This window comes from Cherax quadricarinatus, chromosome 2, assembly GCF_038502225.1.
Source record: "Cherax quadricarinatus isolate ZL_2023a chromosome 2, ASM3850222v1, whole genome shotgun sequence".
Taxonomy (NCBI): Eukaryota; Metazoa; Arthropoda; class Malacostraca; order Decapoda; family Parastacidae; genus Cherax; species Cherax quadricarinatus.
Window position 1 is genome coordinate 44652931 of NC_091293.1, and position 16596 is coordinate 44669526.

The 16596-nt window shown below is 48.7% G+C and overlaps 1 long non-coding RNA gene across 1 annotated transcript in view; it reads right to left on the minus strand.

Annotated features, from left to right (window-relative positions):
* The window catches only part of LOC138853343 (uncharacterized), a 316881-nt gene extending 300511 nt beyond the window's left edge, over positions 1-16370 (minus strand). The window contains exon 1 of the long non-coding RNA XR_011392550.1: positions 16338-16370. This is a non-coding gene — a long non-coding RNA (uncharacterized lncRNA). The remainder of the gene's footprint in view (positions 1-16337) is intronic.
* Positions 16371-16596: the final 226 nt, after the last annotated feature.

Here is a 16596-nt window from a genome sequence, read left to right on the forward strand (position 1 = left end):
ACTACTGGTGATGTCCTTGATGGTCGTGGTTGTGGAGGTAGATACTTGGAATGATGTTTTGGCAAAGATGTTGGAAACATGTTTGGCAATGGAGTTGGTGGGAAGGACTATGTATCTCTTCTCGGCAGTGTCTTCTCTGGGTGTGTTGAAGATGTTTAATGCTCGCCGTCTGCAGTCTCTGATGAAGTGACGAGGATAGTGGAGTTTGGAAAATACTTGTTCAATTATAGTGCATTCTTCCTCAAGGAACTCGTTGCTGCAGATTCTGAGTGCACGCAGGAAAAAGCCTATAATTACACCACGTTTGGTTTTGGTGTCGTGGTGAGAGTAGAAGTGGAGAAGATCATTTTGGTTGGTGGTTTCTCCACCATTATTCCTTCGTCTGTCACCTGGCTCCGTTATGTTGACGACATTCTCCTCATAACTCCTAAACGCTTCAACGTTCAAGCTCTCCAAGACAAGCTCAACCAGGTCGAGCCTTCAATCCAGTTCACACTTGAAGAAGAAGTCGACAACACTCTTCCATTCCTTGATGTTCTACTCTGCAAAGCTGACCACGAACTTCGTTTTAAAGTCTATCGAAAACCCACCAACCAAAATGATCTTCTCCACTTCTACTCTCACCACGACACCAAACCCAAACGTGGTGTAATTATAGGCTTCTTCCTGCGTGCACTCAGAATCTGCAGCAACGAGTTCCTTGAGGAAGAATGCACTATAATTGAACAAGTATTTTCCAAACTCCACTATCCTCGTCACTTCATCAGAGACTGCAGACGGCGAGCATTAAACATCTTCAACACACCCAGAGAAGACACTGCCGAGAAGAGATACATAGTCCTTCCCACCAACTCCATTGCCAAACATGTTTCCAACATCTTTGCCAAAACATCATTCCAAGTATCTACCTCCACAACCACGACCATCAAGGACATCACCAGTAGTAGACAGGACAAGCCTCCATCCTCTGCAGGGGTATACATAATCCCTTGTAACGACTGCAACAAATTATATGTGGGCGAAACATCAAGAGACCTCCAAACACGTATTTCAGAACACCAATATGCAAGCAGAACTGACGATACAAGGAATGCCTATGTACAGCATCGCAATTCACACAACCATTTAATTAACTACAGAAACTCAAGACTTATAGCCACAGAAGACAACACTCAATACAGAAGAATTCTGGAATCATCGTTTATCTCTATAACCAACAATTTCAACCAGAACAATGGCTTCTATAACATAGCTGAACCACTCGCCAAGAAACTTCTTCATCGCTATCCCACATAAGAACATAGAACACTGCAGAAGATCTACTCACAACTTGTCCAATACCCCCGCCTAGCTACCCAAGACTCTATAACCCCACCCGGTAGATCATCAGATGCAGCAATCTCCACCTGACCTCAACGTTCTGAACTATAAATACTCCCGTACCTTCCAACCCCAGGTAGATCCGTGTGTGACTTGAAAAAGCCCACTGTGTGGGTGAAACGTTGTCAATAAAGGATCACAATATACTGCATTTGTGTTTATATTTCCATGGTCTGAAGTACTTTGGAGTGATGAAGCAACCTGCACCGTCACCTGTAACCGTGGGTGACGTGTACCGACCCAGAGGTAGTGACCTGCTAGACCCACGCTGCACCTGTGGGACCACCAAACACCCAGACTCGCTCATGGTTTGGGGGTGTTTCAGTGCTCAGAGTGTTGGTGAACTCATTATGCTTCCCAAAAAGCAGTATATGAACCAGTATAATTACCTGGAGTTATTGTGTGACAAGTTACCTCAGGCATTTGACAAGTGTTGGGCTACGGTTTTTATGGATAACAGTGCCCTGTGTCATACCACCAAATCTGTAGCTCATTGGCTTAAGGACTGTGAAGTGAGGTTCTTTAATGACTGGCCAGGCAATTCCCCAGACCTAAACCCTATTGAGAACCTCTGGTCAATAGTGAAACGAAGTTTACTGGACAAGGATATCAGTTCCAAAACCCTCAAGAACTTGTGTCAAAGTCTTCATACACGGCTGAGGGACGTGATTAAGCATAAAAGACGCAGCACTAAGTATTAAAACCTCAGTAAGTGTGCAGATATATATATTATAATCTTTCATGGTATGTGTTTGTATTTCGGTACGTGTGTGGGGGAGGGGCGGCATAATGCCGTGACTAGCACTGTAGGCTTGGTTATGTGTATTTTTGGCAGTCTGGCAGATATACAAATGATGATCAAACTAAATGTAAAGTATGTGGCCAGCCCTATGGTCACTATCTTGAACACTATGTGCTAAATTGTCTATTTATTGAGGAATGTATAAATAGACAGTACAACCTATGGGATACGTCAAGGTAACTTATTAATGAAAATAAGATACCAGACTTATTAAGCAAATTTCCTAAATCTGCTTGCAAAAGATAAATCAATTAAAGACTTAAATCCGGATTTACTCCTGTAAACCCTTTTGGGGCCTAGTTCCTGGGTCTTTTGTGTATCCATCTGCTCATGCGCAACCCTCCACAGGAAGAATATGAGGTGCACAATAAACTAGCCACTTCGGCGGTAAAATCTAATATCTTTCGAGAGTTTTCCAGACAAGCCCGACCCTGGACCAGGCTTGTCTGGTGCTTGCCTGGTCAACCAGGCTGTTGCTGCTGGCGGCTAACTGGCCCACATATACATCACAGCCTGGTTAATCCGGCACTTGACACAGGCACTTGTTGATTTTCTTCTTGATGGCTTCTACACCTGTTCCAGCAGTGCTTCTGGTATCTTCTAATATGATGTTAAAAAGTCTGGACCCACGAATGTTGACACAATACTCTCTTATTGTCCCCACGGCATCCCTACTTTTCACTCGGCTTACTTTACATTTTCTCCTATGCCTCTCACTCCAGTATGTTGTTATGGCAGTGTGCAGATTTGGGACAAGACCCTTAAGTACCTTCCACATATTTATTATCATGTATATCTCTCCTACGCTCCAGCGAGTTTACATTCAGGACTTAGTAACTGCGTCTCTCAGCGTGTAGTAAATGATGTGAGGTGTATTTCAGCTCTGATGTCTCTCCTGCCCTGAACGGAGCCGTCAACACTAAACAGTACTCCAGGAAAGAGAATACAATTGAATAGTGCGGCCTTTTTTCAAAATCGCTTTTGCTCCCTCGGGTATTGTTGACAGGGTGAAACCTGGTAGGAAATGCTGACAAGGTAAACAAATGTAAATACATTTGTTACGGAAATGTTTCGCTCACTAGAGATTTAAAGCTCCCTAAGTGAGCGAAATGTTTTCATCGTGTCCTGAATGTTACACCTGCCTCCATTATTTTTCACAAGATTCCGTTTCGGATTTTCATAGATCATCGTGATCCATAATAATTAATGATAACTCCTGATAACTCATGATAATTCATGATAACTCATGATAACTCCTAATAATTCATGATAACTGGTGATAATGAAGACTCATGATAAATCATAACTTCTAATAACTCATGATAAATCCTAATAACTAATGATAATTCATGATAACTAATGATAATGCATAACAGTTAATAACTCATGATAACTGGTGATAATAATGACTCATGATAACTGGTGATAACGATGACTCATGATAACTGGTGATAATGATGACTCATGATAACTGGTGATAATGATAACTCATGATAACTGGTGATAACGATGACTCATGATAACTGGTGATAACGATGACTCATGATAACTGGTGATAATGATGACTCATGATAACTGGTGATAATGATAACTCATGATAACTGGTGATAACGATGACTCATGATAACTGGTGATAACGATGACTCATGATAATCCATGAGCACCCACCTGTTTCTCTGCTACCCACCTGACCCTGCTAAAACACCTGTCTTCTTCCCCTCCCAGGTCACCTTTCACTCTTCCTCTCCCTAAATGCCTGCCCCCCCATTACTTACCCCCCTCACACACCTGACCCATTCCCTCCCCCTCTTGAAGACAGAACTCTACTTCCCCTCCCCTCTCCCTTCCTTTCCTCCCCTCCCCTGACCTCAATGTCTCCACTGCTTCATTAGCTAATGGAGCCACGTCATTAGGAAGGGGAGGGGAGGGGAGGGGGAAGGCAAGCAAGGGGAAAGGGGAAGGGATGAGGGGAGATAGAGAAAGAGAGGACAGCGTCTTGGGACTGTGGCTTTCCCCCCCCCCCCTCTCTACCACCCTCACAAGTACTGTCATATGACCCTCCCACCTACGCCTCCCCTTCCCCTCTCCATCCCCTATACTTCCCTTCCCCTTCTCCTCTCCTTCCCTTCCCCTTTCCTTCCCCTTTCCTTCCCCTTCCCTTCCCCTCCGCTTTTCCTCTCCTACCCTTTCCCTCCATTTCTCATTCCCTCCCCTTCCCGTACTCTTTCCCCATCTTCTCTCCCTTATTTTCCTCTTCGTCACTTCTTTCTCCCCTCCTACTCCACCCATTTATTCCCCTCTTCTCAAATCTCCCTCTTTTTTTCCTTTCCTATACCATCCCATTTGCTCCCCTCTCCTCCCCTCCTCTCCCCTCCCCTCCCCCCTCCCCTTCCCTCCCCTCCCCTCCCCTCCCCCCCGCCTCTCCCCTCCCCGCCTCTCCCCTCCCCTCCCTTCCCCTCCCCTACCCTCCTCTCCCCTCCCCTCCCCTCCCCTTCCCTTCCCATTCCCTCCCCTCCTCCCCCTCCTCTCCCTCCCTCCCCGCCTCTCCCCTCCCCTCCTCTCCCCTACCCTTCTCTCCACTTCCCTCCTCGCCTCTCCCCTCCCCTCCTTTCATCTCTCCTCCCCTTCCCCCCCCCGCCTCTCCCCTCCCCTCCCCTCCCCCTCCGCTCCCCTCCCTTTCCCTCCCCCCCCCTCCCCTCCCCGCCTCTCCCCTCCCCTCCGGTCCCCTCCCTTTCCCTCCCTTCTTCTCACCTTCCAGCTTAACTTCTCCCCTCCTTTCCCTTGTCCTCCATCTTAACTTTTCTCATCTCTCTCATTCCGCTTCCCCTCCTTCCTATCTCATCTTCTCTTCTCTTATCTCCCCTCCTCTCATCTCCACTCCCTTCATCTCCCCTCCTTTCATCTCTCCTTCTCTCATCCCCCCTACTCTCATCTCCCTTCCACTCATCTCCCCCTCTCCTCATCTCCCCTCCTATCTCCCCTACTCTCATTTCCCCTATTATTATCTCCCCTCCTCTCATCTCCCCCTTTCCTCATCTCCCCTCCCCTCATCTCCCCTCCCCTTTCACTCTCTGAAGGGGTACGGGAGGTATGTGAGTAGGAGACGGTAGAGGGGAGACGGGGTGGTTAGTGGGGGAGGGGTGATGGGGGTCTAGGTGATAAGAGGAAGAGAGTGACTAGGTGCTGTCACCTCTTTAGTTTCGTGTTTTAATTTGCGTCAGGAGGTACAGGGATACCTAGTACCCAACACCAGGAGACATCCAGCAGGTACTGTTATTTCTCACACTGGCTCCAGCAGGTACTGGCCTGGGAGTCGAACTCGCGACCTTGAGAGTGGGCAAGTAAATGACACAATTGATGTTAGACTTTCAAGAAATAGATGACGAGTCTCCTCTCCCTTCGTCTACATCTACCCCTCCTCTCTCCTCGTCTATCCCTACCCCCTTCTCTCCCCTCGTCTATCCCTACCCCCTCCTATCCCCTCGTCTACCTCTATCCCCCTTCCCCTCGTCTATCTCTACCCCCTCATCTCCCCTCGTCTACCTCTACCCCTCCTCTCCCCTGGTCTACCTCTATCCCCACCTCTTCCCTTGTCTACTTCTACCCCCTTCTCTCCCCTCGTCCACCTCTACTTCCTCCTCTCCCCTCGTCTACCTCTACCCCCTCTTCTCCTTCCGTCTATCTCTACCCCCTCCTCTCCCTTCGTCTACCTCTATCCACAATTCTCTCCTTGCCTATCTCTACTCCTCCTCTCCCCTCTTCTACCTCTACCCCCATCCTCTCCCCTCGTCTACCTGTACCCCTCCTCTACCCTCGTCTACCTCTGCCCCTCCTCTCCCCTTGCCTACCTCTACCCTCACCTCTCCCCTTGTCTATCTCTGCCCCCTCCACTCCCATCGTCTACTTCTACCCCCTACTCTCCCCTCGTCCACCTCTACATTATCCTCTACCCTCGTCTACCTCTTCCCCCTCTTCTCCCGTCGTGTACCTCTGCCCCCTCCTCTCCCTTCGTCTACCTCTACCCCCAATTCTCCCCTTGTCTACCTCTACTCCTCCTCTCCCCTCGTCTACCTCTAACCCCTACTTTCCCCTCGTTTACCTCTACCCCTCCTCTCCCCTCGTCTACCTCTGCCCCTCCTTTCCCCTTGTCTACCTCTACCTCCTCCTCTTTCCTCATCTACCTCTACTCCCTACTCTCCCCTCGTCCACCTTTAGTCCCTCCTCTCCCCTCGTCTACCTCTACCCCCTACTCTCCCTTCGTCTACCTCTACCCCCAATTCTCCCCTTGTCTACCTCTACTCCTACTCTCCCCTCGTCTACCTCTACCTCTTCCTCTCCCCTCGTCTACCTCTAGCCCCTCTTCTCCCTTCGTCTACCTCTACCCCCTCCTCTCCCTTCGTCTACCTCTACCCACAATTCTCTCCTTGTCTACCTCTACTCCTCCTCTCCCCTCGTCTACCTCTACCCCCTTCTCTCCCCTCGTCAACCTCTGCCCCTCTCCTCTCCCCTCGTCCACCTCTACCCCCCTCCTCTCCCCTCGCCCACCTCTACCCCCCTCTTCTCCCTTCATCCACCTCTACCCCTTCCTCTCCCCTCGCCCACCTCTACCTCCTCTTCTCCCCTCATCCACCTCTAGCCCCTCCTCTCCCCTCATCCACATCTGCCCCTCTCCTCTCCCCTTCATCCACCTCTAACCCCTCCTCTCCCCTCATCCACCTCTACCCCTCCTCTCCCCTCGTCCACCTCTACCCTCTCCTCTCCCATCGTCTGCTCCTCCTCTTCCCATCGTCTACCTCTACCCCCTCTTCTCCCATCATCCACCTCTACCCCTCCTCTCCCTTCGTCCACCTCTACCCTCTCCTCTCTTCTTCATCTACCTTCCTCCTCCTCCTCTCATCTACTTCTACCTCTCCTCTCCTTGTTTACCTCTACCCACTCGTCTACATTTACCCCTCTTTCCCTCGTCTACATTTACCCCCTCTTCCCCTCGTCTACATTTACCCCCTTTTCCCCTCGTCTACAACTACCCCCTCTTCCCCTTATGTACATCTACCCTCTCTTCCACTCGTCTACAACTACCCCCTCTTCCCCTCGTCTACATCTATCCCCTCTTCCCCTCGTCTACATTCACCCCTCTTCCCCTCGTCTACATCTACCCTCTCTTCCCCTCGTCTACATCTACCCTCTCTTCCCCTCGTCTACATCTACCCTCTCTTCCCCTCGTCTACATCTACCCTCTCTTCCCCTCGTCTACATCTACCCTCTCTTCCCCTCATCTACATCTACCCTCTCTTCCCCTCGTCTACATCTACCATCTCTTCCCCTCGTCTACATCTACCCTCTCTTCCCCTCATCTACATCTACCCTCTCTTCCCCTCGTCTACATCTACCCACACTTACCCTCGTCTACATCTACCCTCTCTTCCCTCATCTACATCTACCCTCTCTTCCCCTCGTCTACCTATCTCTTCCCCTCGTCTACATCTACCCTCTCTTCCCCTCCTACATCTATCTACATCTACCCTCTCTTCCCCTCGTCTACATCTACCCTCTCTTCCCCTCGTCTACATCTACCCTCTCTTCCCCTCGTCTACATCTACCCTCTCTTCCCCTCGTCTACATCTACCCTCTCTTCCCCTCGTCTACATCTACCTCTCTTCCCCTCGTCTACATCTACCCTCTCTTCCCCTCGTCTACATCTACCCTCTCTTCCCATCGTCTACATCTACCCTCTCTTCCCCTCGTCTACATCTACTCTCTCTTCCCCTCGTCTACATCTACCCTCTCTTCCCCTCGTCTACATCTACCCTCTCTTCCCCTCGTCTACATCTACCCTCTCTTCCCCTCGTCTACATCTACCCTCTCTTCCCCTCGTCTACATCTACTCTCTCTTCCCCTCGTCTACATCTACCCTCTCTTCCCCTCGTCTACATCTACCCTCTCTTCCCCTCGTCTACATCTACCCTCTCTTCCCCTCGTCTACATCTACTCTCTCTTCCCCTCGTCTACATCTACTCTCTCTTCCCCTCGTCTACATCTACCCTCTCTTCCCCTCGTCTACATCTACTCTCTCTTCCCCTCGTCTACATCTACCCTCTCTTCCCCTCGTCTACATCTACCCTCTCTTCCCCACGTCTACATCTACGCTCTCTTCCCCTCGTCTACATCTACCCTCACTTCCCCTCGTCTACATCTACCCTCTCTTCCCCTCGTCTACATCTACCCTCTCTTCCCCTCGTCTACATCTACCCTCTCTTCCCCTCGTCTACAACTACCCTCTCTTCCCCTCGTCTACAACTACCCTCTCTTCCCCTCGTCTACACCCTCTCTTCCCCTCGTCTATCTACCCTCTCTTCCCCTCGTCTACACCTACCCTCTCTTCCCCTCGTCTACATCTACCCTCTCTTCCCCTCGTCTACATCTACCCTCTCTTCCCCTCGTCTACATCTACCCTCTCTTCCCCTCGTCTACATCTACCCTCTCTTCCCCTCGTCTACATCTACCCTCTCTTCCCCTCGTCTACATCTACCCTCTCTTCCCCTCATCTACATCTACCCTCTCTTCCCCTCGTCTACATCTACCCTCTCTTCCCCTCGTCTACATCTACCCTCTCTTCCCCTCGTCTACATCTACCCTCTCTTCCCCTCGTCTACATCTACCCTCTCTTCCCCTCGTCTACATCTACCCTCTCTTCCCCTCGTCTACATCTACCCTCTCTTCCCCTCGTCTACATCTACCCTCTCTTCCCCTCGTCTACATCTACCCTCTCTTCCCCTCGTCTACATCTACCCTCTCTTCCCCTCGTCTACATCTACCCTCTCTTCCCCTCACCCCTCTTCCCCTCGTCTACATCTACCCTCTCTTCCCCTCGTCTACATCTACCCTCTCTTCCCCTCGTCTACATCTACCCTCTCTTCCCCTCGTCTACATCTACCCTCTCTTCCCCTCATCTACCTCTACCCTCGCTTCCCCTCGTCTACATCTACTCTCTCTTCCCCTCGTCTACATCTACTCTCTCTTCCCCTCATCTACATCTACCCTCTCTTCCCCTCGTCTACATCTACTCTCTCTTCCCCTCATCTACATCTACCCTCTCTTCCCCTCGTCTACATCTACTCTCTCTTCCCCTCGTCTACATCTACTCTCTCTTCCCCTCATCTACATCTACCCTCTCTTCCCCTCGTCTACCTCTACTCTCTCGTCCCCTCATCTACATCTACCCTCTCTTCCCCTCGTCTACATCTACTCTCTCTTCCCCTCATCTACATCTACCCTCTCTTCCCCTCGTCTACATCTACTCTCTCTTCCCCTCATCTACATCTACCCTCTCTTCCCCTCGTCTACATCTACTCTCTCTTCCCCTCATCTACATCTACCCTCTCTTCCCCTCGTCTACATCTACTCTCTCTTCCCCTCATCTACATCTACCCTCTCTTCCCCTCGTCTACATCTACTCTCTCTTCCCCTCATCTACATCTACCCTCTCTTCCCCTCGTCTACATCTACTCTCTCTTCCCCTCGTCTACATCTACCCTCTCTTCCCCTCGTCTACATCTACTCTCTCTTCCCCTCATCTACATCTACCCTCTCTTCCCCTCGTCTACATCTACTCTCTCTTCCCCTCGTCTACATCTACCCTCTCTTCCCCTCGTCTACATCTACTCTCTCTTCCCCTCATCTACATCTACCCTCTCTTCCCCTCGTCTACATCTACTCTCTCTTCCCCTCATCTACATCTACCCTCTCTTCCCCTCGTCTACATCTACTCTCTCTTCCCCTCGTCTACATCTACCCTCTCTTCCCCTCGTCTACATCTACTCTCTCTTCCCCTCATCTACATCTACCCTCTCTTCCCCTCGTCTACATCTACTCTCTCTTCCCCTCGTCTACATCTACCCTCTCTTCCCCTCGTCTACATCTACTCTCTCTTCCCCTCGTCTACATCTACCCTCTCTTCCCCTCGTCTACATCTACCCTCTCTTCCCCTCGTCTACATCTACCCTCTCTTCCCCTCGTCTACATCTACTCTCTCTTCCCCTCGTCTACATCTACCCTCTCTTCCCCTCGTCTACATCTACCTCTCTTCCCCTCGTCTACATCTACCCTCTCTTCCCCTCGTCTACATCTACCCTCTCTTCCCCTCGTCTACATCTACCCTCTCTTCCCCTCGTCTACATCTACTCTCTCTTCCCCTCGTCTACATCTACCCTCTCTTCCCCTCGTCTACATCTACCTCTCTTCCCCTCGTCTACATCTACCCTCTCTTCCCCTCGTCTACATCTACCCTCTCTTCCCCTCGTCTACATCTACCCTCTCTTCCCCTCGTCTACATCTACCCTCTCTTCCCCTCGTCTACATCTACCCTCTCTTCCCCTCGTCTACATCTACCCTCTCTTCCCCTCGTCTACATCTACTCTCTCTTCCCCTCGTCTACATCTACTCTCTCTTCCCCTCGTCTACATCTACTCTCTCTTCCCCTCGTCTACATCTACCCTCTCTTCCCCTCGTCTACATCTACCCTCTCTTCCCCTCGTCTACATCTACTCTCTCTTCCCCTCGTCTACATCTACCCCGTCTTCCCCTCGTCTACATCTACCCTCTCTTCCCCTCGTCTACATCTACCCCGTCTTCCCCTCGTCTACATCTACCCTCTCTTCCCCTCGTCTACATCTACCCCGTCTTCCCCTCGTCTACATCTACCCTCTCTTCCCCTCGTCTACATCTACCCCGTCTTCCCCTCGTCTACATCTACCCCGTCTTCCCCTCGTCTACATCTACCCTCTCTTCCCCTCGTCTACATCTACCCCGTCTTCCCCTCGTCTACATCTACCCCGTCTTCCCCTCGTCTACATCTACCCCGTCTTCCCCTCGTCTACATCTACCCTCTCTTCCCCTCGTCTACATCTACCCCGTCTTCCCCTCGTCTACATCTACCCTCTCTTCCCCTCGTCTACATCTACCCCGTCTTCCCCTCGTCTACATCTACCCCGTCTTCCCCTCGTCTACATCTACCCCGTCTTCCCCTCGTCTACATCTACCCCGTCTTCCCCTCGTCTACATCTACCCCGTCTTCCCCTCGTCTACATCTACCCTCTCTTCCCCTCGTCTACATCTACCCCGTCTTCCCCTCGTCTACATCTACCCTCTCTTCCCCTCGTCTACATCTACCCCGTCTTCCCCTCGTCTACATCTACCCTCTCTTCCCCTCGTCTACATCTACCCTCTCTTCCCCTCGTCTACATCTACCCCGTCTTCCCCTCGTCTACATCTACCCTCTCTTCCCCTCGTCTACATCTACCCCGTCTTCCCCTCGTCTACATCTACCCTCTCTTCCCCTCGTCTACATCTACCCTCTCTTCCCCTCGTCTACATCTACCCTCTCTTCCCCTCGTCTACATCTACCCCGTCTTCCCCTCGTCTACATCTACCCCGTCTTCCCCTCGTCTACATCTACCCCGTCTTCCCCTCGTCTACATCTACCCTCTCTTCCCCTCGTCTACATCTACCCCGTCTTCCCCTCGTCTACATCTACCCTCTCTTCCCCTCGTCTACATCTACCCCGTCTTCCCCTCGTCTACATCTACCCTCTCTTCCCCTCGTCTACATCTACCCTCTCTTCCCCTCGTCTACATCTACCCCGTCTTCCCCTCGTCTACATCTACCCTCTCTTCCCCTCGTCTACATCTACCCCGTCTTCCCCTCGTCTACATCTACCCTCTCTTCCCCTCGTCTACATCTACCCTCTCTTCCCCTCGTCTACATCTACCCTCTCTTCCCCTCGTCTACATCTACCCCGTCTTCCCCTCGTCTACATCTACCCCGTCTTCCCCTCGTCTACATCTACCCCGTCTTCCCCTCGTCTACATCTACCCACTCTTACCCTCGTCTACATCTACCCCCTCGTCCCCTCGTCTACATCTACCCTCTCTTCCCCTCGTCTACATCTACTCTCTCTTCCCCTCGTCTACATCTACTCTCTCTTCCCCTCGTCTACATCTACCCTCTCTTCCCCTCGTCTACATCTACCCTTTCCTCATTTACATCTCCTTCACTCCCACATTTGCCTCGTCTCTCTCATACGTTCTTTCCCTCATCCTTCCTACCCTCCCCTCATTTCCCCTCTCACAATTCCTCAACAGGTACAAAATACTCACCAGAATTATTAAATAATTACAAAATAATCAGGAATGTAATTATCTCAATAATTATCTATAACGTTGAGATAATTTCGAATTATGAAGTTATTTTTGACAGCATTTCTAAATTATCAAAATTTTGACGACTGGATTATTATTATTATTTCAAAAACTGGTTAAGTTAAAAACGATAAAAAAAATACAACGAGAATGCCACAATACCGTGGTTGGAACACCATAACTGACCCACAGTACCGTGGTTGGAACACCATAACTGACCCACAATACCGTGGTTGGAACACCATAACTGACCCACAATACCGTGGTTGGAACACCATAACTGACCCACAATACCGTGGTTGGAACACCATAACTGACCCACAATACCGTGGTTGGAACACCATAACTGACCCACAATACCGTGGTTGGAACACCATAACTGACCCACAATACCGTGGTTGGAACACCATAACTGACCCACAATACCGTGGTTGGAACACCATAACTGACCCACAATACCGTGGTTGGAACACAATAACTGACACACAATACCGTGGTTGGAACACTATAAATGACCCACAATACCGTGGTTGGAACACCATAACTGATCCACAATACCGTGGTTGGAACACCATAACTGACCCACAATACCGTGGTTGGAACACCATAACTGACCCACAATACCGTGGTTGGAGCACCATAACTGACCCACAATACCGTGGTTGGAACACCATAACTGACCCACAATACCGTGGTTGGAACACCATAACTGACCCACAATACCGTGGTTGGAGCACCATAACTGACCTACAATACCGTGGTTGGAACACCATAACTGACCCACAATACCGTGGTTGGAGCACCATAACTGACCCACAATACCGTGGTTGGAACACCATAAATGACCCACAATACCGTGGTTGGAACACCATAACTGACCCACAATACCGTGGTTGGAACACCATAACTGACCCACAATACCGTGGTTGGAACACCATAACTGACCCACAATACCATGGTTGGAACACCATAACTGACCCACAATACCGTGGTTGGAGCACCATAACTGACCCACAGTACCCTGGTTGGAACACCATAACTGACCCACAATACCGTGGTTGGAGCACCATAACTGACCCACAATACCGTGGTTGGAACACCATAACTGACCCACAATACCGTGGTTGGAACACCATAACTGACCCACAATGCCGTGGTTGGAACACCATAAATAACCCACAACGCCGTGGTTGGAACAACATAACTGACCCACAATACCGTGGTTAGAACACCATAACTGACCCACAATACCGTGGTTGGAACACCATAACTGACCCACAATGCCGTGGTTGGAACACCATAAATGACCTACAACGCCGTGGTTGGAACACCATAGCTGACCCACAATACCGTGGTTGGAACACCATAACTGACCCACAATGCCGTGGTTGGAACACCATAACTGACCCACAGTACCGTGGTTGGAACATCATAACTGACCCACAATACCGTGGTTGGAACACCATAACTGACCTACAATACCATGGTTGGAACACCATAACTGACCCACAATACCGTGGTTGGAACACCATAACTGACCTACAATACCATGGTTGGAACACCATAACTGACCAACAATACCGTGGTTGGAACACCATAACTGACCCACAATACCATGGTTGGAACACCATAACTGACCCACAATACCAGGGTTGGAACACCATAACTGACCCACAATACTGTGGTTGGAACACCATAACTGACCCACAATACCATGGTTGGAACACCATAACTGACCCACAATACCATGGTTGGAACACCATAACTGACCCACAATACCGTGGTTGGAACACCATAACTGACCCACAATACCATGGTTGGAACACCATAACTGACCCACAATACCATGGTTGGAACACCATAACTGACCCACAATACCGTGGTTGGAACACCATAACTGACCCACAATACCATGGTTGGAACACCATAACTGACCCACAATACCATGGTTGGAACACCATAACTGACCCACAATACCGTGGTTGGAACACCATAACTGACCCACAATACCATGGTTGGAACACCATAACTGACCCACAATACCATGGTTGGAACACCATAACTGACCCACAATAACGAGGCTGGAACAGTTCTAGGTTTAAAGCCCATCTACCACACGAGGGTCATTAAGGCTGCATGTTACCTGTTTATCACCTTTCAAGAATACTTTAATACCCAAAACAGGATGTAAATGTACTTTCAGTGTATTATACATTAAGATGTACATTAAGATATACTTTCAGATATACTTTAAAACATACTTTAAGATAGACAGGGTGTCCAAAAAAACACTCCCTAATTTCAAACAGGTATAACATCTAACTTTACTGTAATAGTCATTCACAGATAATACCTTCAGATACAAGATTTCATTCTGCTTAATGTTGTATAGTGTAGCATTAAAGGCGCTCAATGTGCGCCCCTCTGGTTGCTCGGCAAACATCGATGTGGTAGTCCAGTTCGTTCCAGACGCTAGGCAGTATATCTGGTGTTATCATGCGAACTGCTTGAGTGATCGAAATTTTCAGCTCCTCCAGGGTTGCAGGTAGTGGTGGTACGTAAACTGTGCTCCTCACGTACCCCTAAAAAAAGAAGTCACAAACAGTTAGGTCCGGTGACCTCACAGGCCACTTCCAGAGGTCACTGAAGCAGAACGCGTAATAACTCCAGATATGCTGCAGAGTGTCTGGACCGAACTGGACATCGCAACCAGAGTGGCGCACATTGACTGCCTTTAATGCTACACTATACCACATGAAACTTAATGAAATCCTGCATCTGAAGCTACTTACTGTGAAAGATTATTACAGTAAAGTTACATGTTATACCTGTTTGAAATCAGGGAGTGATTTTGTGGCCGCCCTCTACTTTAAGACTTACATTACGATATACATGTGTCTTCGCTGATACACAGCAATATACACAGCAGGGATATACACAGCAGGGATATACACAGCAGGGATATACACAGCAGGGATATACACAGCAGGGATATACACAGCAGGGATATACACAGCAGGGATATACACAGCAGGATATACAACAGGGATATACACAGCAGGGAAGTACACAGCATGAATATACACAGCAGGGACATACACACCAGGGATATACACCGCAGGGATATACACAACAGAGATATACACAGCAGGGATATATACAGCAGGGATATACACAGAAGTTATATACACAGAAGGGATATACACAGTAGGGATATATACAGCAGGAATATACACAGCAGGGATATACACAGCAGAGATATACACACCAGGAATATACACACCAGGAATATGTACAGCAGCAGGGACATATACAGCTGGGATAGAGAGCAGGAATATACACAGAAGGGATGTACACAGAAGGAATATACACAGTAGGGATATATACAGCAGGAATATACACAGCAGGGATATACAAACCAGGGATATACACACCAGGAATATACACACCAAGAATATGTACAGCAGCAGGGACATACACAGCAGGGATAGAGAGCAGAAATATACACAGAAGGGATATACACAGTAGAGATATATACAGCAGGGATATACACACCAGGGATATGCACACCAGGGATATACACACCAGGGATATACACACCAGGAATATGCACAGCAACAGGGACATACATTGCAGGGATAGAGAGCAGGGATATACACAGCAGGGATATACACATCAGATACAATGTGAGGCTGGCTCTAACTTAGATGTAGACGATGTACAAGTAGATGTACAAGTAGATGTACAAGTAGATGTACAGGGAGATGTATAGGTAGACCTAGAAGTAGATGTACAAGTGGGTATAGAGGTAGATGTACAGGTAGATGTACAGGTAGACGTACAAGTAGAAGTTCAAGTAGATGTACAGGTAGATGTACAGGTAGACGTACAAGTAGAAGTTCAAATAGATGTACAGGTAGATGTACAGGTAGATGTACAGGTAGATATAATGTACTGACCTGTCGCGTGGAACCTCCGAAATGATTTTACTGTGGAAGAAATAAAGAGAATTTTGTTAGAGAGGATTGAAGAAGTTTTATTAGTTATAAAGTTTTATTAGTTATAAAGTTTGATTATAAAGTTTTATTAGTTATAAAGTTTGATTATAAAGTTTTATTAGTTATAAAGTTTGATTATAAAGTTTTATTAGTTATAAAGTTTGATTATAAAGTTTTATTAGTTATAAAGTTTGATTATAAAGTTTTATTAGTTATAAAG